Source organism: Bos indicus, chromosome 7, assembly GCF_029378745.1.
Source record: "Bos indicus isolate NIAB-ARS_2022 breed Sahiwal x Tharparkar chromosome 7, NIAB-ARS_B.indTharparkar_mat_pri_1.0, whole genome shotgun sequence".
Classification (NCBI taxonomy): domain Eukaryota; kingdom Metazoa; phylum Chordata; class Mammalia; order Artiodactyla; family Bovidae; genus Bos; species Bos indicus.
In genome coordinates this window covers 83,161,039-83,176,115 of record NC_091766.1, presented here as the reverse complement: position 1 = coordinate 83,176,115, position 15,077 = coordinate 83,161,039, and the positions used below count along the sequence as shown (strand labels likewise).

At 43.1% G+C, this 15,077-nt stretch overlaps 1 protein-coding gene across 4 annotated transcripts in view; it reads right to left on the bottom strand.

Annotated features, from left to right (window-relative positions):
* Window positions 1-11,985, bottom strand: part of VCAN (versican) — a 120,555-nt gene extending 108,570 nt beyond the window's left edge. The window contains exon 1 of one of the 4 annotated variants that reach the window (XM_019965391.2): window positions 11,392-11,985. The gene's annotated coding sequence lies outside the window, so the exon portion shown is untranslated. The remainder of the gene's footprint in view (window positions 1-11,391) is intronic. The other 3 variants (XM_019965393.2, XM_019965392.2, XM_070794009.1) reach the window with 3 other exon arrangements.
* Window positions 11,986-15,077: the final 3,092 nt, after the last annotated feature.

Below are 15,077 nucleotides of genomic sequence, written 5' to 3'. Positions count from 1 at the left end.
TGGCTTTGCCATTAATTTATTGTGTGAATTTGGGGAAGACATTTAACAAATCTGGGTCTCAGAATGATCCCTTCGAGCTCACATTTCCCTGCTGTTATAACTATGAGGAGGATAAGCATCATTGTTGGGGACCATCTAGAAATCAAAGAGCTAAGCTCAAAACAACCACAGAAGACTATTTGATCTCAACAGCTGTTTCCTCCCCAGTTACATTTAGAACTGCTCTATAACAGCCATCATTGGTTGGCTACCCAGTAGCCAACGTTCTCTCTTTTCTAACAAAACTTTGATTCCATTTTAATATCTACCCTCCTTCACATGGCCATACTTTGATGGAACCTGGGTCAAACCCCAGCCCAAATGGACGATCCTGTTTATTCCAAGCCAATTCAGTTCAGGTCAGTTCAGTTCAGTCACTCAGTTGTGGTCAACTCTTTGCGACCCCATGAGCTGCAGCACGCCAGGCCTCCCTGTCCATCACCAACTCCCAGAGTCCACCCAAACCCATGTCCACTGAGTCAGTGATGCCATCCAACCATCTCATCCTCTGTCGTCCCCTTCTCCTCCTGCCCTTAATCTTTCCCAGCATCAGGGTCTTTTCAAATGAGTCAGCTCTTCGCATCAGGTGGCCAAAGTATTGGACTTTCAGCTTCAACATCAGTCCTGCAAATGAACACCCAGGACTGATCTCCTTTAGGATGGACTGGTTGGATCTCCTTGCAGTCCAGGGGACTCTCAAGAGTCTTCTCCAACACCACAGTTCAAAAGCATCAATTCTTTGGTGCTCAGCTTTCTTTATAGTCCAACTCTCACATCCATACATGACCACTGGTAAAACCATAGCCTTAACTAGACAGACCTTTGTTGGCAAAGTAATGTCTCTGCTTTTTCATATGCTATTAAGTTGGTCATAACTTTCCTTCCAAGCCAATTACACAGGTCCTAGTTTGTGAAACTGTTGTATCCATGTTGCACCCACGAGTATATAAGATACCCTCTGGGATGAAGCTGAGAAACAATCAGGAGAGGCAGGGCTGAAGTGCTCAGGCATTAGACCAACAGCTAGCCATACCCTTGAACTTTCTTTTATTAGATAATAAATTCCTTTATTATTTAAACCCAATAAAGTCAGGGCTTTTTGGTAGCCAATGTCACTGAAAGGCATCTTAACTGACACATATTTGAGTTGGTGCCCTATAACTTTCTCACAAATTATCTAAATTCTGTACTATTTAGAAAACCTAGATTAAAATCTTGTAAGAATCCAAGTCCAATTTGGGCTCAAATTCAATTTAATAATTTACATCAGCTATTCCTCTTCCCTTGATATTCTTCTCCATTTAATTGCTTTACTTTATATAGCTTGAAATAAGTGTTAGAATCTTTCTAAAAGAAAATTATAAAATTCTAGATATTTCCTGAAGACCAATTTTTATCTAACACATTATATATCTCATATATTCCATCAATGAACCATCTGACAAGTCACAATGAAAAGTATATAGCTGATAATCCTAAATTAACCTTGATAATTAAGCTTATTATTTACCATATAATCACTGAGATATGCTAATAAATGTTGTTACACACAAACTGGGAATTAGGTTTCTACTTTTCTGGATTTTTTTTACAAGATACCACAGCAAGCAGGAAGTGTACACCTATATCTCATTACCATATCAATATTTCAGGAAAAAAAATAAGATGTCAATTTCACATACCCTAAAGCTTCCAACAAAATGAAGCTTTAGACTGTATCATACAACACTATGAAGACAATGTACTCCATGAGTACTGAATCCAAATAAGAAACTTTTCTTCAATTGTGCTTACAAACAATAATTTATTATTCTCCTTCAAGAAAAATTTTTTCTCAAATTGTTTTTCTTTTTTTCAGAAAACATTTATAAGCTTAATGTTAAAAGTCTGGGCTCCATTGTCAAAGAGCCCTGAATTTGAGTTCTGAATTTTCTGCTTATACTCTGAGATTTGGGGTAAGTTACTAAACAGTATAATGAGAATTGATAAAACAATGCATATAAAATATAGCTTGGTGATACACAGTATATTCAGTACTCAGTATTTATTATTAAAATTCCTAATTCAAGCTTTCTACCAGTGAGAAGTTCCTGGTTTCATATCACTAGTAGTAAAAAGAATACTTAAAGCTCTTGGATTTGAAAATTATAACCTGGGTTATTACTATAACTTTGTACACCTTCATGCTCACAGTAAATTGTCCTACAATTTATCATTATGTCCTTTGAATCATTACTTAGAAATATGTTTTATCTCCTATGTAGAACAGTAGCTTTCTGAAAAGCAGAGTCAGTGTCATATTCAACTTACTAATTCCCACAATATTTCCACAGTGCCAGCTTCAGAGTAGTTGCTTTGAGGGAGGTTTGCTGACCAAATGCATGAGCAACACCCCCTCATTTTCTATTCAGAAATACACTCTGAAGAGAAGCATCAACAATCTCTTTAAACATGGGTGAGTGGGCTAATTAACACATGAAATACAGTTAACATTGGCCATGACTCAATAATATCTGATGTTTGCGATATCTGGAGTGTCAACATGTTGTAACAAAACCAGTGGAGAAGATGCAATCCTGACCAAGAATGGGTCTTCTGCATCACAATTTTCCACCCAAAGCAGATACTTAAAAGTCTAACTCTTTTATAAGGATACTCCATCCTTATAAAAGTGGCTTTTTTTTTTTTTTTAGGGAGAGGAGGAAGTAGTTCTTCATCTATTTAACAAGTATACTCATCACTTGCCCAAGTAAGACTGCCAGTAAGGCAAGGTTAGGGAAGGAAGTTGGTGCATTAAAAGAGCAAGGGAGAGATCAGTCATATTTTAAATACATTTGCATAAATTAAGTTGCCAACATTTAAAAATTGGAGTGTTCACACTAAGCCCCCGATCTCGGACTTCTTTTGGAAAATCAGACCTAACAATTAGAGGTCCATATTCTAGCTGGCCAATCATTAGCACTAAGCAAGCAGCAGGCCCTGGCCTTGGCTCTGTGAGCTCAAGGTTATCAATGCCCCAGTTGGCCTCTCGTCCATTTCTACTCCATGCCTATTCCCTGTAGTCACCAGAGTTTGCAACTCAAATTCCCAAACTTCTGATCTCAGAACTATGTTTTCACTGCCTCTTCCTTACAGGCCATGGACATCATTCCATTTCTCTAATTTTCATAAGTCTGTGTTCATGGTCATGGTTGTTTAAGCACACCATTTGCCTTCTTTGATTTTACAAAATGAGACACTTTCTGAAGCTTCTTTGTTTTTAGCACCACTCCAACCCCCATTTTCATTCTTCTGCTCTTCTGTGTGGGTCTTGTAAGCATTATCTGTTAGTGATAACAAGTCTGACTGCATAGAAAGACCTGGGAGATATGAGAGCCGGTGCCTATATTTAGTCTTCTATTCCAGTGAAGTCAATGAGAAGAGGAAAAAGTCATTGAACAATCAAGTCACAGCTGACTGAGGTTGTTTAATTGCCTAGGAGACATGAGAGACAAGGTCAACAGGATTCCTATCCATGAGAAACGTCTGCAAAGGGGATAAGGGTCATGCCAGGGGTAGGCTGCCTCAGCGAAAGAGAGAGCCAAGGTTTTAGTAAACAGATATTTAGTATTCTCCCTTGATCTTGGGGAAGCTCCACTGAGCAAAGGGTGACTTAAGGATGCAGACCCAGTGGTTTGTCTTCCAGTTCTCGAATTAGTTACCCTAGACAACCAATTGTTCAGAATACCTCAGCCACAAAGTGGATGCAAAGAGCATTGTCTCTCATGTTGCCATGTGGTGCTTACACAAAGGAGGATCACTGTAATGCAGAGAAAGATATCATGGTTTAAGCATACAGTGTCATGAATTTGCTTCCCACGAATAAATAGCACCATGTGAAATTACCACAAACATAGGTATGGATTACTGCACCTGGACTTGGCTAAGTTTTTTCATGTCACTGCTCCTTAGTATTGCTGTGTTCACTGCCTGTGCCCTCCTTGATGTAAAACACACTGCACTTTCCATTCCCTTTCTCATGTTCTATTTTCATCATAGCACATCTCACCACTGTATATGTATATTTGGGAACTGCCCTTCTCTGCCTGCCACAATATAAGCTCCAGGAAGGCAGTCTTTGATGTTCTGTTCATTGTTGTATCCACAATGCCCAGGACACCCAGTAATATTGGTCGAATGAATGAATATGCCCATTTTGTATGTAATTATGTGCATGCATGCATGCGTGCTCAGTCACTTCAATCATGTCCAACTCTTTGCAACCCTGTGGACTGTAGCCTGCCAGGCTCCTCTGTTCATGGGATTCTCCAGGCAAGAATACTGGAGTGGGTTGCCATGGCCTTCTCCAGGGATTTTCCCAAGTCAGGGATCGAACCCATATTTGCTGCAGCTCTTGCATTGCAGGGGGATTCTTTACCCACTGAGCCACCTGGGAAGCCAATTATGTGCACATTATACACTATTTGGCACATTACTTTCTTAGTTAAAATACTGTTTATCTCTGAGAATGTTCTGAATCAGCTAATACAGTTTGTCTGTTACTTTTAACAGCTGCATAATTTTCTCCTACATGAACGTATCATCTTTTATCATACAGTTCCTGTGATGAGCCTTTAAGGTGTCTCCAGATTTTTGCAATGAGAAACAATGCTGCAAAAGGGCGTTCTTGTCCATTTGTCTTGAGTGACATTCCTACCAATATCTACATGACAATACCTAGAAGTGGAATTGCTGGGTCAAAATGTATATGCATTAAAAAAAATTATAGCTATTACCAAATCACTTTCTAAAGAGGATGAACCTATTTACATATATAAGAGATCCAGTTTCCCCGCAACTTGACCAACACAAACTTTTATTAAACTTTATCTTTACAGCTGATTGATGAAAATGGCACAGAATAAACTGCTGTTTCAATTATTATGTCTTTAATTATGAATGAGACTAAGCAATTTTTCATATGATTTTAAAACATTTATTGTTCCCTTTCTGCCAGCAGTCTACACACAAAACATTTGCCAATTTTTCTTTTTGATGGGCTGTGGTATATGCTTTTGTAAAAGTTCCTGGCATATCAAAATAGTTGTTAGGTCTTTGTTTCTCTTACGTTGCTGACATTTTCTAGATGTGTTATGTGTTTTGTGTAAATAATTTAATTTGTATTTAGTCAGATTTATCAATCTTTTCCAGTATAGCTTTTGGGTTACACCTTTTCCTTATCAAGGGTTTCTTTTCTCCTAGCTTATTATTTTAAACATTTTATAATTTCCTCTAGTTATTTTTTTAAAAGGTTATTTTTTCACTCCCTACATTTCATATGAGATCCATCTTAATTTTATTCTGGGATAAATGAGGTAAAGATAAAATTTGTATTTTGAGTGGGCCAATCAGTTGTGCCCAAGTCATTTACTGAATAATTTTTCATTTCCACTGAATTTCCATGTTTATTTGAGTCTGTTTATGGACTCTGTCTTCTAGTCAATGAAACTAGACAATTCTTTTTTTTTTAATTGAAGTATACTTTCTTTACAATGTTGTGTCAGTTTCAGCTGCCCAGCAAAGTGATTCAGTTATATATATATACATTATATATATACATATATACGCAGTTATATATATAATCTTTTATTAGATTCTTTTCCATGATAGGTTATTACAAGATATTGAATATCTTATAGTTGCCTGTGCTATACAGTGGGTCTTTGTTGTTCATTTATTTTATATATTGTCCTGTTAACCCAAACTCCTAATTTATCCCTTCCCCTGTTTCCACCTTGGTAAACCTAAATTTGTTTTTTTATGTCTGTGAGCCTCTTTCTGTTTTATAAATAAGTTCATTTGTATTGGTTTTTTTAGATTCCACATACAAGTGTGAAACTAGACAATTCTGAGAACAGTATGTCCCTCTCTAACTCATTTTACAGGTTTAGTAGGAAATACATGATTTGGGTAATGCTGTTAATATTAGGATTATAGAATTAGATCAAGACGAGCCCCAGGGATATATATCTTAACACTATTTATTTGTGGAGTTATTTATGAGAGCCCTTTCATAGGTACTTACCCTTTTGTTGTTTATAAATGTATATCCATTTCATAGATTTTGACACCAAATGCCCCAAAGTTGTGTCTTAACTTGGTTTTCTCAACTAGGAATTGCAACTCAAGCTTTCTGATTCTAAGCCTAGTGCTCATTCTACTATTACCACATGTAATAAATACCAACTCAGTAATTTAATAATAAAAAGATAACATATTTTATATGCTTACATAGTTTATTATAAACTATGCAATCATAAATTTATAGATGTAACCACCTCTTAAAATTCTTAGAAGAATGAAGTAGGATGTATATAGATACAGAAAAAAGATAAATTTAAATGTAGTTCCCTAATTTACACCCTTTTAAAGATGATCAATCTAGCCAGCAGAGTTTCAGGGAAGCAAACTCATCACATAAAGATGCTTTGCACTGACCACTGAAATGGAACTACTCTTGGCACATTCAGTAATAGGAACACAGCTGTCAAAAAAACCTGGAGAACATATATGTAATATGTAATTATGCACATATATGTAATTAACCACATATAGGCTACCAGAGGAAACTGGCAAACATTCACTAACAAGCGGAGCTTGGTCAAGACATTTATCTCTACTTCTCCTTGTTCTGATTCCAAATCAGAGTACAGACCTTGTATTTTCTGGTAAAGTACACATCTATCCAATAGTCAACATGTTTTCTCATCCCAGAGCCAGTCACCCCCAATAGTGAGTGTATGTGACTCCTAACTGGTTTCTCTAGGTGGGTGGTGGAATAATAGCCTACTGCAGTCATTCATTGTTTTCCTCAAAAGAACCATGTGTCTGGAAAAGTTCTGTTCAGTCATAGGGAAATATCCCATTTTAAATACAGTATTTAGTGATGTTTGTCCATGAATAAAGTTAACAAAAATATTTAAACCCCACCAGGTATGGAAAGTTTAGTTATATGGCTACTGGGTGACAGTGTTGGTTGATCTTTGTGCTCTGATGTTCAATTACTGACCAATCATTAACCACAAAGTACTTAACCATAATAATGTGAGGAAAGAAAGAACAATGAGTATATCTGTAACATTAATCATATTCAGCCTTAAATGAACTTTTTAGGTCTTTTCCAAACAACTTACAAGGGTGCATGCAGATGTAGGTATCCTAGGATATCAAAGGTATTTCCTTCCAGTTTGTAGGCACAGAGAAAAAGAAGAAACCGAAACCTATGTCTGTAAACATATATAAATCCAGGGGGATTCTTTTAAAATCTTAAATTTGAATTACAGTTAATATTCTTTTTACACTTTAAAAGTAGGAAATACAATTTAGGGCTAACTTTAAATTTATTTTACTTACTAAGAAAAACAAAATAAAACTTTGAATTCTTACATAAATCTTTAGCAATTGTCTTGACTCTCATCCCTTTTCCCAGAACCCACAAGATTAAGGATCGTGGACTTCCTGCTGGAGGAAGTAATTGCTCAACTACTTTGGAATCCATGGAAGCCTTTGCCGTATTAGCTGGGACACAATCATAAAATCTTCTTCTTTTTTTTTTTTTAAACATAGCACCAGAACCAGAAGTTCAGTCTGAGACCTTCTGCTTGGTATGTTCTCACATTCCAAGTTACATATTCCCCCAACTGGAACAAATTTCATCTCAAACACTAGTTGCTTCCATTGATGCCTTCCTATTTTTATGTTAATCTCACAACATCCTATTTTAAGTCTTTAAAGGAATATTTTCACTGTAGGTTTGGCAAAATTGCCAAGCATGTTTAAAAGAATTTAGGTCACAGCTTTTAGAAGGAGTCAAAACTGAACGGCAAGTGTATCAGTTAGATGTCAGAAGACGGACTAGACCTGCCTGCAATGCAGGAGACCCAGGTTCAATCCCTGGAGATGGAAATGGTTACCCACTCCAGTATCCTTGCCTGGAGAATTCCACGGACAGAGGAGCCTGGTGCACTACAGTCCACGGGGGTCGCAAATGGTCGGACACAACTGAGTGACTAACACACTAGATCATTAAAACTCTGTTCTTCCAAGATAAAGCGAAGAAGTAGGCGAGTCTAAAATGCAGCTCTAAGTGGCAGCGTCTACTCTGCGCCACATTCCGCAGTCTTTCGCTCAGTCATTTCATAAATATGAGCTGAGCTCCAACCATGGGCCGGGCGGGAGCGAAAAGCTCCTGCTGCAAAGGGATCAGGGTTACACCCACAGCCCCTAAGGTTTGCGCTCATGGAATCTATCAGTCCTGTCAATGGCAATTGCTTGTGGTGCTAGACGAACTCTTCATGACATCCGGAACGTGAATATCTTGTAACTGACTAAAAACGATCTTTAAAAAGTCAATATATAGATCATAAACTCATCTCAAATTTGCTTGGTGTAAATCTTTACTTCTTTCCTGTCGCCAGGCAAAATCTACTCCATCCCACTCCCAAGAAGCAAGAGGGGGAAAAAAAAAAAATCAAGGGGTCCTATTTAATAAAAGTGTTTAGCGCCCTCTGGATAGAAGTCAGATCCGCTCCAGCAGTCTCCACTAGCCCTTTTACAAGGGATGCGCGGCCGCCGGGCTCTCCCCGCCCCGCCCCGATCCCGCGGAAGGACCAAAGCCACGCCCCCACCGGCCTCTGGGCGGTGACCCAGGAGGCGCCCAGCCAGCCGCGGCTCTGTAGGACTGCCGGTCCAGCAGTGCTGCTGTCTCCGAGCCCAAGAAGTCACACCCGTCTCGGGCCGGGAGCTGAAGCCCCAGCCCACGTGGCGGCGGCTGGTGAACCCCGGCGCTGCGGGAAGCGCTCCATGCGGTTCCTTTACGCGGGGACAGGGGAGTGGAAAGAAACCCCCAGCGCCCCCTCTCTAAGCCTAGTTCCTCCGCCTCTCCCCCCTACCCCCGCTAACCCCAGCACGCTGCTTCAGTAGGATTTGTTACCGCTCTGGGGATTAAAACAATGGCTTAAAATGAGACGTGAAATTCAGTCCAAACCTTGAAACGAACCCAGCCGGTCCGCTCCTGGCTATTTGCGTGTATGTGCCCCATCCTTTCTTCTTCCCTTTCTCCCCACTGCTCCTGTCCTTCCCTTCTCTGTATTTTCCACCCGGAGCCCTCCTCCCAAATTTCCGTCCTCGACGAGTGTTGTGAAATTGAGAAAGTTTAAATGGAGGCAATAGTCTGGGCGGGGCCCTAGCATCGATTTCGAGTGGTCATGGGCCTTAGTAAAATCTCCCAAAGATCTGTATGATCTTTCTTAAAGGGACGCCCAAGATAGAGTACCAAGCCCTCTGAAACCTGGCCACGTGTGTTAGTCTATCAAACTGCAGGCTTGACCCGGGAGCGCCGCGCACACCCCAGCGGACTCAAGAGAAGGCGCTTCAGCCCTTGGCAAAGACGTCTCCTTCCTGGGCCTGCCAACGCTTAGGTTTACTTCGCAGATTCCGAAGTAGAAAAGTAAACGGGAAGCTATGGCCCTCCATCGTTTAATGCAGGGCTGTGAAAGAGGCTCGTTTGGTTTTGGGGCGGGGGGAGGGGGGAGGGGGGAGGGTGAGCTCGTTTTTCTCCACCTGTACTGGATTTCTCCATCAGGGGGCGCCCACACCCGTCACAAAACTCCCTATTCCTAGACATCTGGGTTCTGCAAGCTCGAAGCTCTCCAACTGGGGGCCGATCCGAAGGAGCGCACCGCCTCCCTCGCTCCTCCCTTCTTGCCTGCCTCCGCGGACAGAGGAGGCAGGGATTTCACACTAGCCATTCATTTGTCAGCGGTGGGGGAGGGGACGCAGGAGCGAAAGAGACGGAGCGGAGGCTGGGAGAGGGGAAGGGAAACAGAGAAGATGGAGACAGAAAGGTAGAGACAAAGATGAGAAAGCGGACAGAGATAGCCAGACTGTCTTTCCGCCTGTGGGTGTGCGCACGGCGGGACAGCTCTCCAGGCGCCGTGTAGATGTTTCCTCCCTCCCGTAGCATCTCCCGGGAACTTGCAGGACTTCTTAGGGCGCAGCTGGATCCCAGAGCACATAGTTTAAGCGATGACACTAGTTTTCTACCTCGCTCTCCGCTGCCTGACACAGGGATCGCTCCACGCCCAGTGACACAGTGAGCCTAGACAACCCTGATGCCCCCCAGCCCGCACGCACCAGGGATACTGCCCGGCGGCGCCCACGCCTCCGCAGGGCGGTGGGGCGCTCCAGCCCAGGGCGTCCCCCGGAGCTGCCGACACTCGCTCTCTGCCGCCGCAAGACTCGCCAGTAAAGTTGCTCAACTAGGGCCGCGAGCGGGGAGAGGGGTGGGGAAATGGAAGGAAAAGGAGGGCTGCAGTAGTCCGGGCGAAGAGGGCTGATCCTGGAGGCCCCAGATTCGGGTCCCCACGCCACCTTTGTCTGAAAAGCGCCCTGAGCGCTGGCTTGCTGGTTGAGACGGGAGCAAAAGCCTCTACCTCGCTTCTCAGAATGAGCTAAAATTCTTGCACATCTCTACTGGTTCGGAGCAAGCTTTTCCCGCCCTGGCGCCGAGCAGACCTCCGCGGCGCTCCAAACACCCCACCCCCATCCCCTGCTCCCTCCTGGCCGGCTCCGGAGCACGGCGCGCTGGACAAAAGAACCCAGGGGCACCGGAGAGAGCCGTGACAGCCCTCAAGTCGCCAAAGAGACGCGGACCGGGAACCCTGCACCTCCCCCAGACCGGACCGCCTCCCAGACAGCCCGCGGGATGAGGGGGTCACGTCCGCTCAGAACCCGGATCGCCTTGTCAGGAGCTGCCCGAGAGCGGCTTTCCAGGAACGCGGGCATTGACCACACACCAGGGGCCGGGAACCAGGTGGCCTGCACCAAGGCGGCTTCGGGGATTTGCTTGTGGGCAAGTCTCGGGAGTCCCCATTCAAACTTTTGCCTCGAGCAGGTTAACGACAACAAAAAGATCAAGGTGCCAGGGTCCCTCCGTCCTCTCCAGCTCCAGACCCCTCGACGTTTCTAGGGGGGGTCTCCGCATTTCCTTCCCTCCCTTCCCCCAATTCCATTAGTCGGTCTACCCCCACCCCACCCTGGGCTTCTTTTGTCTGGATCTTTTTCAGCACCAGGGTCCCTCCGTAGTCCTCTCTCCAAACATCCTTTTGAAAGTTACCTGCATTTTTTACAGTGCCTATATTTTCTTAACTTCTCAAAGATAGTTCTTTTTGCCTTAATTAAAGCCTTCTACCAATCACAATGTACTTTTTTTCTAAACTCGATTTTTTTTTTTCTATAAGTTTTTCTTGTTCTTTTCTTTCTTTCTTTCTTTCTTTTTTTTTTTTTAAGGGGAAACAAAAGAAACGTGATTACCTTGAAAGGCGGCTTATTGCAGTTTGGGGGGAAAATTCACCTCAGCGCTGCGCGATTGGGCTCGGCGTTGCCGGGGCGGGTCACATAGGAAGCGCGGTGTCCTGGGGAAGCGTGCGGGATGGTGCTGGAGGATGCGGGGCTGGCCGCAGATCCGCGTCCCCACGCCTGTCCGCAGCACCTAAGAAGGTTCGCGGCTGTTGCGCCCTCCCGACTGGAGTTCCTCCTCAGAAAGGCTCGGGGCAGCTCGCCTGCAAGTTCAAATGCGGGTTGTGACACCCATCATCATTATATCACTGTACCGTCAGCGCCGAGGAGGAGACTCGGCGAGGAGGAGGAGGAGGAGGAGGAGGGTTCATTCACAGGCTCCTCAAGCGCTCCGCAGCTTCAGCCACTCCTCAAAGCCCAGGCTGGGAAGGCAGGCAGAGGGGCGGAAAGGCAGCTCCCCGCGCTTGCGGTAGGGACCGCCTGCCTCCCTCCCCAGGCACTCCCACCTCTCGGCGTTTCTTCCTGACAAGCAAGTACCAATCGGCTTGGGGACAGCCGCGCTCCCCATTCAGCGGCTCACTAAGGAACATCGCGCGGTGCGCGAGGAAACCGCTGCCCTCCCACCCTTCCCCACCCCCTCTTCCCCGCCCCCCGCGCTGCCAGTGCTGGCTTAGGGGAAAGGAGCCCCCAGGCTCTTGTGGGGGCAGGCCCGCAGGAGACCATTGAGTACCGTCGGTTCTTCTGGGGAGCAAACGAAACTCTGTAAAAATTAGCCCAGAACTTGGTTACAGCGTGTTTACGCGGCCACCGAGCCTGCCTGTCCCATCTGAGGCAAGTGTCAGGGTCCTGGCTTCTGCCAACCTGAAAGAGACACTGAGACAAGGGGACCCTTCTGAGACCTAGAGGGGAAGTATAAGAGTCCCCCCACTGCCTTTCCCTGGAGCTACCCAATGGGGAGCCCAGGGTCATTGAGCAATCTACAAAGACCCTGCTAATAACGGGGCTGGACAGGAAATTCCCCGAGGCAAATCCCTTGTCAGACTCAAACAGATCCTCTTCCCCTGCCACAAACCTCCAGAAGGCTATATTCCGCTTTCTTCTTTCTTTCTTTCCCTCAGTCTTTCCAAGTGTCCCTCGTGGCAGAATATTTAATAATTTCTCTGAGCAGCCGAGGTTCCTTGGATGTATCAATCACCTCCCCTGTGGTCAGGAAATGGGACCATAATCTTTCCTGAGTTTATGTGATTTTTATTCTCAGCCAGGTCCACTGGACTATGTAAACAATATCAACACATGGAAAAGTCCCCTGCCTCCTGCTACAAAAGCCTTCCAAGAGGACCTGACATCAAGGGTCAACCAGTTGACACAAAGGATTTCTGCCCCTTAGAAAACAGAGATTTTGTATTTCCCTTTCCTTTGAAGTCAAGTATGAGTTTATACAATGAGAACAAAATAAATCCGAGGTGCATATCAGTTTAACACGGAGGATACCAGAGTGGATAGCACACTTTTCTTTCTACACAAAAATAGAAGTATTCCAAATATGGAAAATGAGATAATTCTTCTCACTGAAGTCCCTATTAAAATTGTATCAAACTCAACATCTCACATGATTAAAGGAGAAAGTCCATTTTCACACTGAATTTCTTTGAGTAAGTTGACTTAAGTTCATACTTTAAAACTTGTAGCAGCCTAGACTCTTGTAATATTTCTTTTGCAATTTGTATGCAAATTGCAGGATCATAGATTTTAATTAATAAACAAATGAAGATTGGTCAGGAGAATTTCAGTCCTCAAAATGTGATTGATTGATTGATCTATCTATCAGTTCAATACTGTGAATGATATAACTATTAATTATAGGCTTTGGAAATCAACATTTATTTGTTTTCACACTGATTTATTTATTCTTAGTACAGTTATTGTTGGGAGTTCCCAGGTGGTGCTAGTGGTAAGCAATCTGCCTGCCAGTGAAGGAGATGCAAGAGATGCAGGTTCTATCCCTGGGTCGGGAAGATAATGGCAACCCACTCCGGTATTCTTGCCTGGAAAATTCCACAGAGGAGCCTGGCAGGCTACAGTCCATGGGGCCACAAAGAATCTGACACAACTGAGCACATGAACACACGCAGTTATTAGACAACCATTCCCAATGTTGAAATTCCAGTCCATTAAAATATATTTAGAATAAGGGAGTCATAGAACAGAAACGGATTTTAATCTTTACATTTAACAGATAAGCAACCTAGGGCCCAGAAAGTGACTTTTTCTAGTCACATGATTAATAGCAGAGCTGTTACCAGCACACAACGCTTGACTTCTGGTCCAGTGATCTTTTCAGTGCTCCTCATAGCAACTTTATGCTACGTAAAGACTTTACTCAGAAAGGGAGAAAAATGAAATAAAACAGTCTTTATTGAAGTTTATATCCCAAGCATTAGGCTAGATCTTTCTCTGAAACATCTTCAAAGTATATATTATTCATCTCATTTTTAAATTTGAGTGAACCTAGTTGAGTTCCAAAGAGTTTAATGTCCTACCCAAGGCCACTTTCTAAGTGGTAGATCTGCCAATCTGAAAAGCTTATTATCGCTCCATTATCCTGCTCTCCCTTCATAATTCAGTTAAGTAAAACTTTTCTACAAAGGAGACCTGGAGCAGCAGCAAGCAGCAAATAACAGATTAATATCCATTTTCAAGCAAATGTTACTGGTTAACATTCACTATAAATAATACCATCTGTACATGATGGAACATGATTATAATTATGGGTCAGCTACTCCTTACATCCTGAGATAATTTCCTTTATCTTGCCAAATGTGTTTCTTCAGCCTTCCAACATTTACAGTTCCTTTTTATGTCCACAGACATTACAACTCTTGATAGAGCAGTTCTACAGGGAAAGGCACTTTCTCAGGCAGACATAACTAGTCAGAACATGGACAACGTTGGAAAGCTTTATACTGCACGCCTTTTCTTTACTTTGGCATATAACATTATTATTTAGAAAATTAAACACTCTTCAGGCTGTCAAATAACCAGAATGAAATGACACCCTTGAATATCTGCTTTCTTTTTCTAAGGCAGATTTTCCCCTCTGGCTATTTATAATAGAGAAGGAATAAAAAGGAAAGCATACCTGGTACATTCAGCACAGTCTACAGCTCTATTATTTCTATGCAACTATAACTGTCCTTGAGGACTTTATCCCTCTTTCCCCCTTCCTTCTTTCCCTCTTTTCTTCCTTTCCCTCACCTTCTCTCCCCAGGTTATTGAATGAGAAAATATATATTTGCAGCTTTTATAACTAAAACTGGCACTAGTGGTAAAGAACCCCCCTACTAATGCAGGAGACATAAGAGAGTGGGTTCCATCCCTAGGTCAGGAAGATGCCCTGGAGGAGGGCATGGCAACCCACTCCAGTGTTCTTGCCTAGAGAATCCCAGGGACAGAGGAGCCTTATGGGCTATTGCAAAGAGTCGGACATGACTGAAGTGACTTAGCAAGCAGGCATGCATAACTACAACTATATTTGCCCGATACACTTGTCTGAATCATACAGTAATTAAAATAGCATTCTGAGCTTCCCCCTTCAAATCATGTTCTGGTCCTGGGGATATTCTGTGTGTAAACTCCATGGTCCCAGACATGGATAAAACAAACTCTTCATTCCCAGGGTTGGTGTCTGCAAGAAACCAGAA